The sequence below is a fragment of the Nycticebus coucang genome, chromosome 5, assembly GCF_027406575.1.
Source record: "Nycticebus coucang isolate mNycCou1 chromosome 5, mNycCou1.pri, whole genome shotgun sequence".
Classification (NCBI taxonomy): domain Eukaryota; kingdom Metazoa; phylum Chordata; class Mammalia; order Primates; family Lorisidae; genus Nycticebus; species Nycticebus coucang.
Genome location: NC_069784.1, coordinates 60,534,002 through 60,552,874, shown reverse-complemented (window position 1 = coordinate 60,552,874; position 18,873 = coordinate 60,534,002). Strand labels below are relative to the sequence as shown.

The 18,873-nt window shown below is 37.6% G+C and overlaps 1 pseudogene; it reads left to right on the top strand.

The window, feature by feature from the left end:
* Nucleotides 1-14,897, top strand: part of LOC128585510 (G patch domain-containing protein 3-like) — a 45,483-nt pseudogene extending 30,586 nt beyond the window's left edge.
* Nucleotides 14,898-18,873: the final 3,976 nt, after the last annotated feature.

Genomic DNA, 18,873 nt, shown 5'->3' with positions numbered 1-18,873 from the left:
TGTGTGCTGGTGTTCATTGCAGAACTATTCATAATAGCCAAAAAGTGGAAACAACCCAAGTGTCCACCAATTTTGTCCATCAAGTGGACAAAATGTATCTCCCTGGAGAGCCTACAAGAGGCCCCTAATGGGGATCATTGCCTCCTTCTCAGCATGAAGCAGCCAGATGACTCATTTGGGAAGAAGAACAAAAGCAGGCCCTATTTTAGGGCTGCCCCACCTGAGTCCTATACTGAGCAACTAAAATCCGCACCTGGGAGAAGGAGGAACACTTCAGGGCCAGGCAGCCCAGACACAATAGGATTTGAAAATTTTAAAGCCAATTGTCACATCATTACCATCCACCAAAGTGGTTCCATGATAATGTCTGAACCAAGAGGAGGGCCCCCAAAACAGTGTAAAACAGAACCCCAGAACGTCACCAGGGACGTTTTTTTGTGGTGACCATATAGGCCCGTTCATTGTCTAGGGTGTTGCTGTCCACTGGGCTTCTAGTCAATGACGCAGAGGCAGCACTGCAGATGAAATGATTGACTTAAAAGGGATGGCTGGTGCTCACTCAGGCACAACAGCCATCAGCCGTCTTTATTCACTTTCTTATATACCCAAAATCATCAGATAAAAATAATCCAAGAATAAAGAAGATAAAAGGTAAAGATTCCTTATCAGCGTTAATACAGCAAAATACGTACACACCTTTCTAAACCAGGAATATCCGGTTTGGAGATAAACAACAACGGAGAGGAACCACAAAGGGCTGGGTTGTCTGTTCTGTTTGCCCACTTCCCTATATGTCTAACTGAAAGTTATTGTGTAAATAGAGGTAGGCGATTAAGTGCAAGGGTCCATTGCCCCAGGCAGATGATCTGTCTCCAGCTATGACTTGGCGAGGGCTCTCCGGCACTCTTTCCTTTAAGGTGTGACTGCCTGCATTTTTCCAGCAACGCTGCTTCTGCGAGCTGGGAGAGAATATCCCCCAAAACTCACATCTAGCCCAAGTACTGGAAATGTTCCTTCTCAGAGCCTGGTACCTCAAGGAGCACAAATGAGACTAATTCAGCTTACGAGGGTGCAGGAAACTGTGCCCCTTCACTAGGGTGAACACACCTATATTTTGCTCTTCCCCTGTAGAGAGGAAGTTCTATAAACCCCTCTCTCTCTTCCTCAAAAAGGAATTTGTCTCATGCTTTTAAAAAGGTGATCTCTACATTAAATATTGTTATATTTCATAAAATAAATGAGGTACTGAAACGTGCTGCTACATGGATGAACCTTGAAAATACTACGTTAAGTGAAATAAGCCCAACAAAAAAGGGCAAATATTGTATTATTCACTTATGTGAAGTATCTAGAACAGGCCAATTCATAAAGACAGAAAGAAGATGAAATGACTCCAGGAGCTTGGGGTAGAAGGAAGTGAGGAGTTATGACTTGATGGTTACACAGTTACTATTTAGAGTGATGAAAAGTTTTAGGTAGATAATGGGGATGATTGCACAGCATTGTAAATATAATTAATGCCTCTGAATTGTACACTCAAGTGTGGTTAAAATGGTAATTTATTTATTTATTTAATTTACATTAATTAATAATATGATGATTAATTAATAATATGATTAAATTTATATAAATTTATTAATTTAATTTAATTTAATTTTATAAAAAATAATGTGATATACCAAAATCATTGAATTTTACACTTTAAATCAATGAAACAAATGGTATGTGAAATATCTCAATAAAACCATTAATTAAGAAAATACAATTTTTGTCATGTCAAGGACTAACAAAAGAGAGTACATTGAAACATGGTATTTGACTATACAGGTGAAGGTCCATTTACAGACTCTATTTGCTCCAGTGAGCTTTATATCTATTATTCCAAAATCTCCAATTTTTTTAATTGAACATTCTCAACATTATCAATATTCTTAATAAATCAATCTTTGGGTTTCTAAACTTCATTAATTTCTGCTTATATTATTATTTCTTTTATTTTGTGGATTTCAAGTTTAGTTTTTCCAGCTTCTTAAGAGGGAAGCTTAGGTCACTAATTTAATCATTTCTTTTCTTTTTTTTTTTATTAAGTATTTTGTACATAGATCATAAATACATTTATGCCAATTTCAGCGTGTTGATTATTTGTACAAATTGGAGTACTTATCACACTAATCAACATAAATTTCACCTCATTTACCCAATTATAGCATTAGGACATTTGTGTTCTACACATGATAGATCCAACTTGTACTTGCAATGTGCTCCATAGATGTGGTCCTCCTACTATCCCCTATTATCCCTCCCGGCCTCTCCTTTTCCATCTCCCTCCCCTTCCCTCCTTCATCCTAAGCTAAAGTTGTGTCTCACTTTTCATACGCAAGTGTGAGTTATTATAAATTAGTTTCACAGTAGTACTGAGTACATTGGATACTTTTTTTTTCCATTCCTGAGATACTTTACTAAGAAGAATCATTTAACCATTTCTTACTTTCTAATATAGGAATTTATTTATTTATTTATTTTAATTAAATCATAGCTGTGTACGTTAGTGCAGTCATGGGGTACAATGTGCTGGTTTTATATACAATTTGAAATATTTTCATCAAACTAGTTAACATAGCCTTCACGGCATTTTCTTAGCTACTGTGTTAAGACATTTATATTCTTTTTTTTTTTATTAAATCATAACTGTATACATTGATATGATCATGGGGCATCATACACTCGCTTCATAAACCATTTGACAGATTTTTATCACAGTGTTTAACATAGCCTTTCCGGCGTTATCTCAGTTACTGTGCCAAAACATTTACATTCTACATTTACCAAGTTTCGCAAATACCCCTGTAATATGCACCACAGGTGTGATCCCACCGATCCCCCTCCCTCTACCCACCCCCCCTTTCCCACTTCCCCCTATTGTTAAGTTGTAGCTGGGTTATAGCTTTCATGTGAGAGTCCCAAATTAGTTTCAAAGTAGGGCTGTGTACATTGGGTACTTTTTCTTCCATTCTTGAGATACTTTACTAAGAAGAATATGTTCCAGCTTCATCCATGTAAACATGAAAGAGGTAAAGTCTCCATCTTTCTTTAAGGCTGCATAGTATTCCATGGTATACATATACCACAATTTATTAATCCATTCGTGGATCGATGGGCACTTGGGCTTTTTCCATGACTTAGCAATTATGAATTGGGCTGCAATAAACATTCTGGTACAAATATCTTTGTTATGTTGTGATTTTTGGTCTTCTGGGTATATGCCCAGCAGAGGAATTACAGGATTGAATGGCAGATCTATTTTTAGATCTCTGAGTGTTCTCCACATATCTTTCCAAAAGGAATGTATTAATTTGCATTCACACCAGCAGTGCAGAAGTGTTCCCTTTTCTCCGCATCCACGCCAACATCTCTGGTCTTGAGATTTTGTGATATAGGCTAGTCTCACTGGAGTTAGATGATATCTCAAAGTAGTTTTGATTTGCATTTCTCTGATGATTAAAGATGATGAGCATTTTTTGATATGTCTGAAGGCCATGCGCCTGTCTTCTTCAGAGAAGTTTCTCTTCAAATCCCTTGCCCAGCCTGCGATGGGATCCCTTGTTTTTTTCTTGCTGATGCGTTTGAGTTCTCTGTGGATTCTGGTTATTAAACCTTTGTCAGAGATATACCTTGCAAATATCTTCTCCCATTCTGAGGGCTGTCTGCTTGCTTTGCTTACTGTGTTCTTAGCTGTGCAGAAGCTTGTTAGTTTGATCAAGTGCCAGCAGTGTATTTTTGAAGCTGCTTCAATTGCCCGGGGGGTTCTCCTCATGAAATACTCACCCAGACCAATTTCTTCAAGGGTTTTCCCTGCATTCTCCTCTAGTATTTTTACAGTTTCATGTTTTAAGTTTAAATCTTTAATCCAGTGAGAGTCTATCTTAGTTAATGGTGAAAGGTGTGGGTCCAATTTCAGTCTTCTGCAGGTTGCCAGCCAGTTCACCCAGCACCATTTGTTAAATAGGGAATCTTTTCCCCACTGAATGTTTTTAATTGGCTTGTCAAAAATCAAATAGCGGTACGTAGCTGGATTCATCTCTTGGTTCTCTATTCTGTTCCAGATATCTACTTCTCTGTTTTTGTGCCAATACCATGCTGTTTTGATCACTATCGATTTGTAGTAAACTCTGAGGTCTGGTAGTATGATTCCTCCTGTTTTGTTTTTATTTCTGAGTAATGTCTTGGCTATTCGAGGTTTTTTCTGATTCCATATAAAACGAAGTAATGTTTTTTCAAGATCTTTAAAATATGACAGTGGAGCTTTAATAGGGAGTGCGTTGAAATTATATGTTGCTTTGGGTAGTATGGACATTTTGATAATGTTGATTCTTTCCAGCCATGAGCATGGTATGTTTTTCCATTTGTTAAGATTTTCAGCTATTTCTTTTCTTAGAGTTTCATAGTTCTCTTTATAGAGATCTTTCACGTCTTTTGTTAGGTAAATTCCCAAATATTTCATCTTCTTTGGCACTACTGTGAATGGGATAGAGTCCTTAACTGCTTTTTCAATTTGACTGTTGTTGGTGTATATAAAGGCTACCGATTTATGAATGTTGATTTTGTAACCTGAGACGCTGCTGTATTCCTTGATCACTTCTAGGAGTTTTGTAGTAGAGTCCCTAGTGTTTTCCAGATATACAATCATATCATCTGCGAAGAGCGAAAGTTTGATCTCTTCTGACCCTATATGGATACCCTTGATCGCCTTTTCTTGTTATACGTACATTAAATAGAAGAATTAAAAGCATGGATAAACATAGGCCATGCCAATGGAAGTCCAAAAAAGGCTAGAGTGGCTAAGTTAATATTAGACCAAGTATCCTTTAGACCAGAGAATATTAGCAGAGACATTGCATATTAATCAAAAGAATGAATTCACTGAAAAAACATAACCAAGTTAAATGTAATGCATATAACAACAGAATGTTAAAAATACATGAAGCAAAAATTAAAAGAACTGAAAGAAATAAACAAATCCACAATTAATGTTGAAGACTTCAACACTCTTCCCTCACTAACACATAGAACTAGTAGAGAGAAAATTAATAAGAACATAGAAGAAAAAATGCTGTCATGAAAACTCTTACAGATATCAACCTTGGCAGAGAATTCATACAGAAGACCCAAAGGCAATCACAGCAACAACAAAAATAAATAAATGGGACCTGATCTAATCAAAAAGTTTCTGCACAGCCAAGCACGCAATCAAAAGAGCTAATAGACAATCCACAGAAAAGGAGAAAATGTTCACAATCCATACATCTGATAAAGGATTGATAACAAAAATCTACAAAAAAAAAATAAGAAATACACAAGCAAATCAAGAAGAAACAACCAAACAACCTCATTTGAAAGTGGCCAAAAGACATGAGCAGAAGCTTTCAAAAGAAGATCAACTAGTGACGAATAAACAGGTGAGAAAATGCTCAATATCTCTACTCATCAGAGAAATACAGAACAAAACCACAATGAAATACCACCTAACTCCAGTGAGAATGAAGTTTATCAAAAAGTCCCAAAACAACAGACCCTGGCATGGATGTGGAGAGAAAGGAATACTCACAAACTGCTGGTGGGACTGCAAACTAGTACGGCCTCTATGGAAATTACTATGGAGATTCCTCAGAGAACTAAAAGTAGACCTACCATTTGCTCCAGCAATCCCATTACTAGAAATTTACTCAAATTGCTTTTTGCTATAGAAGACATAATGTATTCACATAGGGAAAAACCATAAATTAGACACATAACCCTTCTACCTACAATTCCAACCCTCCACCAAAGGCAACCACTGTTAATTTTTTTTGTTATTGTTGTTCTGTTTCTGTGAAGCAACAGATACAAAACAACAACAATGCTGTGTCATATCTAATATATATATATATATATATATATGGAATTCATTCACAGTAAACAACTATGCTTGTACCCAGCATCTTTACTAATTCAGGTTTGCATAAACTATCCCTCCTTTCCTCACTCAATGTCATTTGTGTATTGGACTTTAACCCTGAGTTGATACGGTTCCTTTGTCACAGAAATTGCATCAGGAATGGGAATAAGCTACAAGTTGGCCCAGTAAGTGCCAATGAAACTTAATTTTAGGAAATTTTGTCTCAGCTATTGAGCAAAGAAAATCCATTTGAATTTGGTACAGTCAAAATGTTGTCTAGCACTGTTAGAAACTATGCCATGTAGAGCCCAAGAAAAAATCCAGCAAGCAGAGTGCAGACCAGAGTCTGATAATATTGTTTTCAGCCTTGACCAGTTATACCTGAAGTCTAAATTTAAACTTTGCAGTATACATGAGATAATAAGTTCCTTGATTGCAAACTTGGATTGAGTTTTCTGTAAGTTGCAACCAGAAAAAAAAAAAATGTGCCTGATACTACATCTTTCTGAGAATACATTAAAGCTGTGTAAATACACACACACACACACACACACACACACACAAAACTCCCATTGTTAGAACTCAGGATCCAAATAGATTCAACTAAATTATGTTTTATAAATTCTTTGATTCACTTCTCACTATCTGAAACTCAGTAATAAGATAAATTTGAATAGCATAGTATCTCACTGAACTTGCTTTCTAAACTCTTGCTATTTGAACAGATCTATCTGTGTGTAAGAAAGATAGGATGTATTTTGTATACAAACTGTCTTGGAGATCTTCCATATCAGCTCATAGAGATTACTTTTAGTGGCTGTAAAATTTTTTGGTGTAGCATGTGTAAATATCCCATTGAAAGCCATAAAGTTTTGTACAATGCCCTGCTATCCCAAACATCATATACATGAGTATATCTAAAGATAAATGTGTGTGAGTATATTTAAAGGTAAGTCCTTAAGAGTAAAATTGCTGGACCACTCTTACAGCCTTTTCTCTTACCATTGATAAGAGAAAATCAAGAGATCACTTTGGACTTGTTAAGAGCCCTATAATAGGAGCAGGTCTTGAAGAAAATATCCTCGCACTTATTTACAAATGGCATATTTCATCATAAAAAGAGGTTTTCTAATTTTTATAAAATTATTTTCCTCATCCATTAACTTTTGAAATGATTAATTATATTAAAAAAATTTCTAGATATCGAACCATCTTTGCATTGTTAGGAAAAATCTGTCTTGGGCTTGATGTGATAATCTTTTGAAAATCATATTATTTCATTGTACCTATTAAGGATTTTTACAATTTTTTAATATGTATGTACTTTTCATTTTTTGTTGTATCTTTCTCAGGTTTCTCAAATCCTCTTAAGCAAGGTGAGAAAATTACCGTCTTTTTATATCAAATAAAACAATTTATATAGAATGTGTCTTATTTGTGATACAAAGGCTAACCCATAAATTCTTAGGAGCCAAGGATCTCATCTGGAGATAATTCTTTAAAAGAAATGGAATAGCCAGGCATACTGGCTAACACCTGTAATGCTAGCACTCTGAGAGGCTGAAGCAGGTGAACTGCTTGAACTCAAGAGTTCGAGACCAGCCTCAGCAAGAGTGAGACCCCATCTCTACTAAAATAGAATTAGCTAGACATTGTGGTGGGCTCTTTTAGTCCCAGCTACTTGGGAAGCTGAAGCAAGAGGATCTCTTGAGCCCAAGAGTTTGAGTTTGCTGTGAACTATGATGCCATGACACTCTGCCCAGAGCAATGGAATGCAACTCTGTCTCAAAAAAAAAAAAAAAAAAGAAAAAGAAAAAGAAAAGAAAAGAAAGAAAGAAAGAAAGAAAGAAAATGAAAAAGAAAGGAAAGGAAAACTAAATCGAATGAGGTATCATAGACATTAATTTGGCATAGTTTTTTACATTTTGAATCAGTTTTGGTCATTAAACTAAAAAAAATCCATTTCAAATTTTTATTTTATTAGTATGTACATATATTTCTTCTTTTATTTTTCAAAATTTTATACAATCTGTTTTATTACTGTGCGTATTCTTATTATTCTCATATATATATTTTTCCCTTGATTAGATATGACAAAGCATTATCTCTTTTTCTGTTTTTTTCAAAGAATCAGTTCTTGAATTTATTAATTCTATCACTCTGTCTTTCAATTCATTACTTTTTATTTTTCTCTTCACTTTTCTTCTTTACTTCACTGCTCTAGTTCTGATTATGAGTACATTTCCTTTGTTCTTTCTATTTTAATAAAATTATAAGACAACAAATTTTCCTGTGACCAAATCTTTGGTTGTGTTGATAGATTTTTAAAAGGTGTTTTCATGACTATTATTTTCTGAGCAGCTCATTACTTCTAATTTGATTTCCTTTTATCCAAGATAAATTTGAGATATATTTGTGTTTTGTTCCACAAACACCTTAACCCTAACCTATATTTAAAAGACAAATTTAAACACATGTAAAAGCACAACAAATAGTATAACTTTCTATCAGCAAATGGTCTATTTATAAATAATTTTAATTATGAATTATTTATATTATATAGCCATATTTACATTTTCAAATCATCACTACATATTTATAAAGAAGCTTATTATTTATAAATGAATCTATTAATGTATTCTCAAATTTATAAGTATTTCATTAAAAACCAAACAAGAAAAAACTGTGCATATAATGGTAAATTCTCTGCAATGAGAAGCTTTGGTTAAGAAAATTTTTTGTTCCTGTCTCATTCATTTGAAGAAATATTCTGCCCAGGAAAGTCAAGTGGGTCACAACTCACACACATATTTCTCTTTACTTGTCTTTCTCCCTCTCGGGTGACACAGACTTACATTGAGCCAATCAATTATGAAAGAAAAGTGCATTTCTTTCCACTAGAGTTGCCAGCCTGGTAGCAAGTAAGCTGAGGCTACCTTTGGTGATTTTGTGGCCACACTGGAAAAGCTTACCTTGGATAGACAAGCCAGCATGAGCAGAGCAGAGAAGGTGTTCATTCTGCCAAGACAGTTGGAGCCCTGGTCCCGTCCTTCTGAAGCTGGTTGCACCTCTATGCTTTCCTTTATTTTTTTCCATTATTTGGTTATGCAAGCTCCATGCAAGCTGGAATTTTTTGAAGTCCAGATAATCTTGATTAATAAAAAATACTTATGAATTCTCTCTATAAAGATGAATACTCATCAAATATACTCTCAGCTATAAAGCTTAGGGCTCTGATGTGAAGGCTGGAGATGCACATGACATAGGCAAAGGAATAAAGGTTGCTACTGGAGCATTTGCTCTGTTCGCTTGTTGAGCTTTTGCTGCCTAATGGGAGAGGAAGCTTGCTGATTTTTCTAAAATAGTACAGGGTATTGTTTGAGTATGTATCTTTGACAGGGCACATACTGCAACATGAACCCAATTCACAGCAGAATCAATAGTGCTGAGGTTGTCTCAATATCACTGGACCTTGGAAATTTCACAGGAGCCCCAGAGCTTTCAGAGTGAAAACTTCAATCATCCATGTAGTGATGCCGGATTAATTCACACATTCAAATGCATCTGGTCATGACAAAGTCGTGCCTTCAGAGGATGACTTGTGTTTGAAGCTTATCCTCCAGCAAGGTTTACTGAGATCAATAAATGGCTCAAAGCACTGCGGACCCACTCTGTTCTTTCATGTTTTCCTTTGCATAACGACAAAAACAAATCTAGGGGCCTTTGGAGTCATTTTCTCTGCGTAGAAACAGTCCCTTTGGGGCCTTGCGGGTACATGCCTTAAATAGGTAAGCTTTAAATGTAATAGATACTTCTTGTTCGAAAGAGGAAATAATGTTCATTTTAAGGATTAGCTGCAAAAATTCAATGAACCTTAAAAAAGAACTTTGGGAGAAAAAAACCCTCAGGCTACTTCCAGCAATGCGGTGTGAATATATCTCATTTTTTCCGAAATCATGCAGTTAAGAATTTTCATCAGAATAAAACATCGCTCAAGGTATTGTTTGAAATGACTTGTTATTTAATTAAGGGGACCATTTAATGCAAGCTGACTCATCCTTAACTGTGTGTATGTGCGTGTATACGTGATCAATACTCCAAAGACAGTTTGCAAAACTTTGAAAAGTTTATAGAATCCTTTTGAAGCATCTGCTAAATATTTCTTTCATTTTGGAGTAGTTTTAGAGACATATTTCACTTTATCCACATCAGAGTTTTGCTTTAGCAAAACATATATGGAGAATTTTTTTTACCAAAAGAAAAAAAATAATTTTTTTGGAAAATTCTCTTTTTTGAACTCTTTTTAAAAGTTTAAACTCTTAAACTTTTTTAAACCAGGACCAGGAGTAGAAATATGAACTCCTAGAGTTAGTGTATCTGCAAGGTATTAGCAAACCATTTCCTTTTAACCTTCAGCCCTCTGCTGTAAATTTTAACTTCTGTAATAAGGCTCAAAGGGTGACACTAACGGAAGTCCATAAAAATGAAAGTCTGGATGTGTTTGCACAGGCTAAACTGAGCAATCCTTGAACTCAACATAATGGGCACACAAATTCCAGCACTTTCGGTTCAGTTTTACTAAAATTCCCAAGTCTGTGTGTCCTCTAAATGCTGAGGAAAGTGGTTGTTTCAGACAACCTGCAGAGTTAGGGATGAACTAGTCCCTGTATTTAATCTTTTGCGGGTTTTATTTTTTCAGGCCACTTATACTTTGACTCTAAACTCTTCAAGGATTGTCTTTCTTCTTCAAACTCTACTATTCCCTCCCTTTCCTTCTGTAGCAAGAAGTGTCTGAACTCTCAGGGAAGATGCTTTCTATATGAGAAATACCAGATAATCATCACAACTTTTTCTAAAGTCAGATAAAACTGGGACTAAAGTGTGTCTGCTCGGGTTTTTTTGGGGGAGGTGGTGTTGCTGTTGCTTAGGCATCAGAGTTTTCTGAAATCCCAACACTTGGCCTGACCCATGACTGGCAGAGTGCCTCAGAAACTTGCTCATTACACTCCATGAATAGCAATGTCCCCTTGGTTATTGCAATCAGTGTCCATCAGTTGGAGAGCCACACAGATGTAATGGCCTGGCCGATGAATCACATTTTATGATGCAAACGGCCCTGAGAAGAATTGTGTTCCCTGTATCCCAGCTCCTTTCTCTTTTTAAAAAATCTCATTTTCAATGTCTTCCGTGTAACATTTTAAAAGTTATTTTTATTGTTTTTGTTTCTTTAGAGAAAAGCCTTATTGTAAAAGTAAAAAAAAGAAAAGAAAAGAAAAGAAAAAACTTGCATGACCAAATCACAAAAGAAAGTTAGTTCTAAAAAGTAACAAAAGAAAATGAAAGAATCTTTTTTATTTTTATTTTGCTTTATGTTTACCATAGGTTTGGGGAGAACAAAAAACACAAAAAATTTTGTCAGATGACATGGTCCCAAATTCTTTAAAGAGGAAAAAGTTTGTTGTAATGCTCTTGCAATGCAGCTTTTGTAACTAAATTAATATTCTAAAATCTTATAATGTATATTACCTCCAGCTGTTATTAGAAATAATTTATTGTGAGCCTGTCAGATGTGAAGGGAATTTGATGAACTGACGATGTAGGTGAAAATGATACAGTGGAAAGATTTTTCTTTTCACTTAAAATAACATGAGGAAAAGACTGTTAAATTATCTTGATGTTATTGATTCTTGATAAGAAATCTGATTTTTTTTTTTTTTTTAATGAGAAAAAGTTCATAGCACAAAACATATCCTGGCTGTGGTGTATGGCTAGAATCATCTCCACACTCTCTCACAATCTGTGTGTCTCGGCACACAGCGAGCATCCTCAGGCAACACACATTTCACACATTGTCCCAGAAATCTCAGCAAGTCCTCAGACAGGTCCTCTTCTGTGTATGTGGGGTAGGCGGCCTCTCTTTGCTGTCCTCCCCACACTCTGCCTCCCTCTTTCCCTCTTTCACTTATATTCCTAGCAGATTGGAGACAGTTTGTAAGAGATTTCTTTTCCTACTCCCTCATATTCTCCTGTCTGTCTTATATCACAAACATATTCATGAGCAGCTCATTGTTATTAAACTTTTTTCTCCCTACCCTCACTTTCTCATTTCATAAACTATCCTTTCATCAATCTTCTTAATAAATACCTCTTTGAGTCATAAAATAGGCCTCCCTAACATCAAAACATTTGCCCATTTGTTTTCTGATGATATGAGCAACAAAGTTTCACCATCTGTCTCTTACATTTTTTCATAATATGGTACTATTTATTTATTTATTTATTTATGACAAAGTCTCACTCTATTGCCCAGGCTAGAATACCATGGTGTCAGTGAGCTCACTGCAACCTCAAACTCCTGGGCTGAAGCAATCCTCCTGCCTCAGCCTCCCAAGTAGCTGGAACTAAAGACACCACATGAAACCATGCTAATTTTTCTACTTTTTTAGTAGAGACCAGGTCTTATACTTGCTCAGGCAGGTCTGAATGAGATTCTCCTGCTTTGGCCTCCAAAGTGCTAGGGTTACAGGCATGAGCCACTGCGTACAACCACAGTATGGTTATTTCTATCCATACTCTCTCTCTACACATAGGTAACAGAGATTGTGTTTGCAGCATCTGAGATTTTCCATGGAAGATGCAGAGGTGCTATCTGCCTCCAAGACACCCCTGTTTCTTGCCTGATATGTGACTTAACATGTGGATGCAGTCCGCTTAATACAGGACTGAGCTTTGATAATGCCCACCACTTTTATGACTAGCAATCATCCAACCCCAGATTTTCCATAACTGTGACTCTGTTTATAGTCTAGCCAGAAATGAACCCCACCACACCCGCTCTGCTTACCAACAACTGGAGGGACAAATGCATGATATCACATAACTGTAAAACAATTCGATGCCAGACTTTTTTAGTGGTCACTGAGTTGAGGCTTTTCTGCATGTTTGACCTAACTTACGGAGCTGACTTCAGCTGTCCTCATTAACTGTGTTTGGGAGGAAATGGCCTTTCTTCTGCATTGACTCTTATGGTACATCTGAGTCATCTATTTTTTTCTTTTAAAGGATTTAACTATTTACATTTTCCTTGGGCTGCCTCCATTATTTCAGGAAGCAGACCTAACCTTTTTATTCCTACAAATTCCAAGTATTAGATAATCATATTCCTGGAATTGAATGTCTACAATTTTGTCTCCATAAATACCTCTTCAACTGAGTATACATATGAAATAGCAGGTCTTATCCAGTTTTTTATATGCTTTTAGCTCCTAGTACCATGCTTTGCAGACAGTGATGCTGTTTGATTAATTTTAAATCTAGGGCATGGGTTTTCCTTCATAACTGGTTTCTTCTAGCTACAGTCCCTAGCCCAAGGGCCTATTTCATCTGGGTAAAAATAACCACTGTTATTTCCCACATACTTAGTTAAAACTGCTCTGTACACAAGAGATTAAGGGTGTCACTTACATAATGTAAGGGAAAGGGACCTTGAATGCTTCTTTCTCCTTCACTCTAGTTTCTTCATTATCCTACTGTGGTTTGCTTTCCCATACAATATACTTTCATCTCTGCTTCCACTACCATCATTGCCCTGAGTGAGCCGCTTCCCAGACCACTCCAGACTCTGCCCTAACTCCTATAGACTCTCCCACAGACAGCCAACTTCTCGCCCAGACTTCAGCCACAGATGCCTGGGCTCTCCCTGCTCGAGACCCTGCTCCTATCCAGACTCACACCTGCTGCTGCATCATCTCAGTATGGGGGTTGTCTCAAGCCCAGAGGATTCTTGGCATGTACATGGCCGCCATTGGCTGGATTCTCAAAGGACTTGGCTGCCAGGTTTCATCTTCAACTACCTATTGAGGCACCAGTCCTCTGGGCAAGATGCAGATACAGAGATAATTTCTTTTCTCTCTACTGCTCCCACTTTCATTGGAAATCACTTTGATGGGAAAACCAGAAACACAGTGCAGGGCCCTCCAATTTGTTCATTTAACAAATGCTTATATTGCTAGACCTGGTGTGACTCCAGCTGGGTATGCAGAGAACAATCTGACACAATCTGTGCTCAGAATCCACAAAGGAAGACACATTTGAAAAAAGGTTTAGGTGCCTTTCCTTTAACATCCGGAAGGAGCTGGAGTCAGAAGGCAGAGAATGAAGCCTTCACCCTGGCCAACCTGAGCACTGCCAGAGCTGAGCCCAGCAGGGCTGATGTCCAGTCGGAATGTGGGGACTCCCCTCTGGTTCCCTGTAGATCTGATTTGGGCCTTATGTCTACTCCCTCAGATCATCACCCAGCTGCAACTCCAGTTTCCTAATACAGGTTCATCCCAGCTACAGCAATATGTCCTTCAAGTACGAGGACACAGTGCCTGTGGAGCAGAAGAATTTGTGTACACTGCAGAGGTCAAGGAAATACCACAGGGAGCCTGCCTGGCAGATGTACAGCCACCCCCGATGACTGGGATGTGGACATGAGTGTATACTGAGACAGAGATGGTGGAGAACAGAATGCTCAAGCTCTGTCCAAATGCATCTGGAACAAAGACTCTGAGATGATCAGGAAGATGTTTCTGTGATCAGATGCCAGGTGGGCACCTTTGAGCTTCACACCAGGGGCACTGGGGAGAAGGTGGTGGAGAACAAGGCTGGGCCAAGTGTCAGGGCCAGAGCAGCAGTTGCTCAGGGGTGACTGAGGCCCTGGACGGTGATGGCCAACACCCCAGATGCAAGTGTGGATTGGGGTGCCATGGAGAGAAGCTGCAGCCATTTGGGCAACTGAAGAGGCCCTGTGGAACTATTGAGGGCCTCGTCTCCACCATCTGTGTTGAACCTATACCCCCAGGACCAGGGGGATTCACTGCTCCACCACCAGCCACCCACTAGCATGAAGTTTCGGACAGATTCCGCCTTTGCGAGGGGTTCTGATTGTGCCTCAGACAGCCCCCAAGAATCTGAGTGACTGGATTGAGGGCTTCTTTGGTCAGAATTAACTGGGACCTACAGGAAAACCCTCTTACTGGCATTATTGACCACCAATGCAGAAAGGAGCCTGGGAGCAGACTTCTTGGCTTTTTTAGGTGCTTCACTCCAAACTTGCCTGCAGCTCTCTACTTCAAGCGTGTTTTTACAAAATGCTTGGAGATTAGCCCTTAATAAGTCTTCTCTTAATAGTCTTCACTTCACTTCACCTAACCCTAGCCCCTGCTGCCTACCATTGGCACCTGCAAAGTATGGACTGGGTGAGCTTATCAGCACCATCTTCCTTGGTGAGTCTGAGGGGTTACCATGAGGGCCAGAAAGGGGGACAAGGGGTTTGGAAGAGGAGAGTATTTGTGCTGCTCAGAGGAAGACATGGTTTGGGGCGGGCCCCTCACCTGTGGAGACCCAGCAGGGTAGAGTCCATGGTGGGTGGGATTTGCCACGTAACAGAAGAATAAAGAAGTTCCGTATTGAAAAAATAAAAAAGAGAGCGATATGTGTTCATGAAGCCCCATCTGAGATGCATGTGTGAACAGGAAACAAGGAAGGTCTCCATACCTGTCTTCCACCATTTACACACCAATCACCATCAAGAGCTTCACAGAGAATAATAAAGAAAAGCTGTATTTTTTTTAAAACCAATTGGGGTTGGGTCATCCTGTAGATGGAAAAAAAAAAAAAAGATACTAAATGATAATGGATGCTCTAAATTTAATCCAGGGAAAAGTATATGTAGGGAAATTTGAGAAGCAGGAATAGATAAAAGCAACACCATGGAAATGGGAAAAGAAGACTCCAAGGAAGAACACAGGCTTATAAAATGTGAGCCCAGAGGGAAGAGAGCAGGAGAAACCCGTTCAGGGTGAGAACCCATCTGGTTTGTCTGACAGGGGCCAATGAGGTCACGGATTCCACCAGATGAGAAAACCTTGTAAGATGGAGTCTCAGGTGGCTTCAGAGAGCCCTTTTTCAGATTAATTTCAGTCTAAGATCCACATCCACAAGAATACCTCTTTCATGTTTACATGGATGGAACTGGAACATATTCTGCTTAGCAAAGTATCTCAGGAATGGAAGAAAAAGTATCCAATGTACTCATCTCTACTATGAAGCTAAATTATAGCTTTCACATGAAGGCTATAACCCAACTATAGCACAAGACTATGAAGAAAGGGCCAAGGAAGGGAAAGGGAGAGTGGAGGTTAGGGTGGAGAGAGGGTAATGGGTGGGGCCACACCTAAGGTGCATCTTAGAATGGGTACAGGCGAAACTTACTAAAGGCAGAATACAAATGTCTACATACAATAACTAAGAAAATGCCATGAAGGCTACGTTGAACAGTTTGATGAGAATATTTCAGATTGTATATGAAACCAGCACATTGTACCCCTTGATTGCACTAATGTACACAGCTATGATTTAACAATAAAAAAAACAAGAGCTAACAAAAAAACCCAAATAAACAAAAAACAAACAAACCCCAATCAATCAAATAAACAAACAAAAAAGCCCAGGCTATAGAGGGCTGAAAAGATAAAGCAAGTTCTGACTGAGAAACAATCGTGGGTACTGAGTTGAGCAAATACAGCGACTGTCACCAGGCATAATATCTATAATTTGTCCACCTGGATATAAAATATAACCTGAGTTGAGGGACAATAGGTATAATAAAACATGCTGTGCATTCTAAATGATGAGTGAAATGTGAAATGGATGAGTGAACAAGTTTTCAAAAGTGTAAAAATCCAGGACATTATTTCACAGTCAAAGATTTGTTAAAGGATTCCAAATTACTGCTAAGTAGGAGGGGTAAATCCTAGTGTTCCACAGCACTGTAGGATGACTGTAGTCTACAACATGTTATATAGTTTCAGATATCTAGAAGGAGGATATTGAATCCGCCACACAAAGGAAGGATAAATGTTAGAGATCACAAATATGCCAATTATCTTCATATGATCACCATACATGATATATGTCAAAAAATTACTATATGTACAATTGTTATCTGTCTTTAAAAACTAAAATGAATTTTAAAAATTAAAAAAAAATCTCCTCTTTATGTCTTGAATTTCACAACAAACGCTATGGAGATCTTGTGCCCAAGATGGGTTAGGTGATCAAGTTAGTAATTTTTCACTTAAAAACCAATAATGAGGCATGGGCATATCTTGATGTGTCTTAAGGATGAGAGTAAAAAGGTTAAACACATGTTGAGCTGAAGAACGCAGGTGCAGGTGGTCCACTGGGCAGCAAGAAGAGCATTTGGGAGTAACACAAGAACACCAGGGTCAGGGCAGAATGGCCCCATGAGAAAGTTCACAAAAACCAGGTTACACTCACAAATACATGGCTCAGTCACAGATTTTATTTTGTGAATACAAATTCTTTTTTAATCTCTAGAACATTAGGGTTGCTAATGTAGGTTTATTGCTTTGACTTCTGTTGTCAGTAATAGAAACCACCACATGGAAGACTACATGAGGTCTCACAATTAAGTCTTGAACTCATGCTAGAAATAGTGTCACATGCCTCATTGCTGAATATCACTATGGTGGTCAACTTCAAAATGCTCCTGTTGGCCCTCTGAGGACTGCAGTGATATTCAGCAATGAAGTATTTAACAGCATTTCTAGCATGAGTTTGAAAACATAATTGTCAGACCTTGAATATATGTACATCATGTCCAAACATAATTTCCCATGACAGTGAACCTCAGAAGAAAGGTTCTGTGAGATGTGAGGGCTAATTTTAAAAGCAGAGGGTTTATGCTACTGTTCATGAGAACAGAACAGCTACAAATGATAAAAGCCACCCCCCTGAAAATTTATCATGTAGCAACTTCTATACTTAAAAAAGAATATTAAGCTTACAAGAAATCAAAAAGTCATGGGACAGATGTCTAGAAAATGTAGCAGTTGAGAATACATGTTTAATTCCCCCCAATATGGATTCTTATTGAAATGATGAAAGAGTATAATACACTGCTATGCATAAACAAATAGACATGTAAAAATATATGTATGCAAGTTAGTAAATGAATCAGGTGAGAAATATATAAGTTTGTGTATAGAAGACACAAAACCACAGCAGTTGCATTGGAATTCAAAACAGTCATTCAAATTTTTTCTATGTAAGTTTGTTTTTGTTTCACAACTAATACGTGAATATTTTATAAAATTTAAGGCACATAAGGTCATAATACGTAAAAAGATGTAAAAAGAAAACATTTACTTTTTATCTCTCACTCTTCCACTTTCTAGGTTACATACTCTGGAAATATTTGAATTATTTGCAAAACCATTTTAATTTCTTTCTGATTTTTCCAATGAAAAATAATTGTTGAAAATAATAAGTAAACCAAAAACATAATGATCTGATAATACGTCTATCAGGATTAGAAGCTATAAAGGAGTTCTACCCATATGCACAAATTCAAAGGAATTCTTATTCTATAAAGAACAGCAAAATAAAATCATGAAGTAAAATTTTTAAGATCACTAAAGAATAAAGACTTGGTTCATACAGTAAAGGCAGGGAAATTACATTTTACCTATGCGTAACACAGCTAAAACAAAATGACTGTGGTTGAAATGAAAGGTACCATGACACCATGAAAATGTAAACTAAGGATAGCGGGAGGCAAGATGGCTGACTGGAGCCAGCTTTCCACAGAGGTTCCCATCAAGAAGGAGAGTTAAAGGACAGAAGTTAAGCAAGTAAGTTGGTGGATTGGAGCTGAGCCAAGAAAGAAGGTCGAAGAACGTACATCAACCCTGCTGAGGCGAGCTGTGACCCCAAGGATACAAACAAAAGGTACAAAATTGATCACCAAGCAGACAGGAGTCCCCTCCCCCATGAGAATGGCTCGCAGCATACTTTCTACAAACAAGTGAGAAGAGTTCAAATATTCTCCCATTTTTATCCCAGGGGTGAGACCCTCTAAAAACCAGACC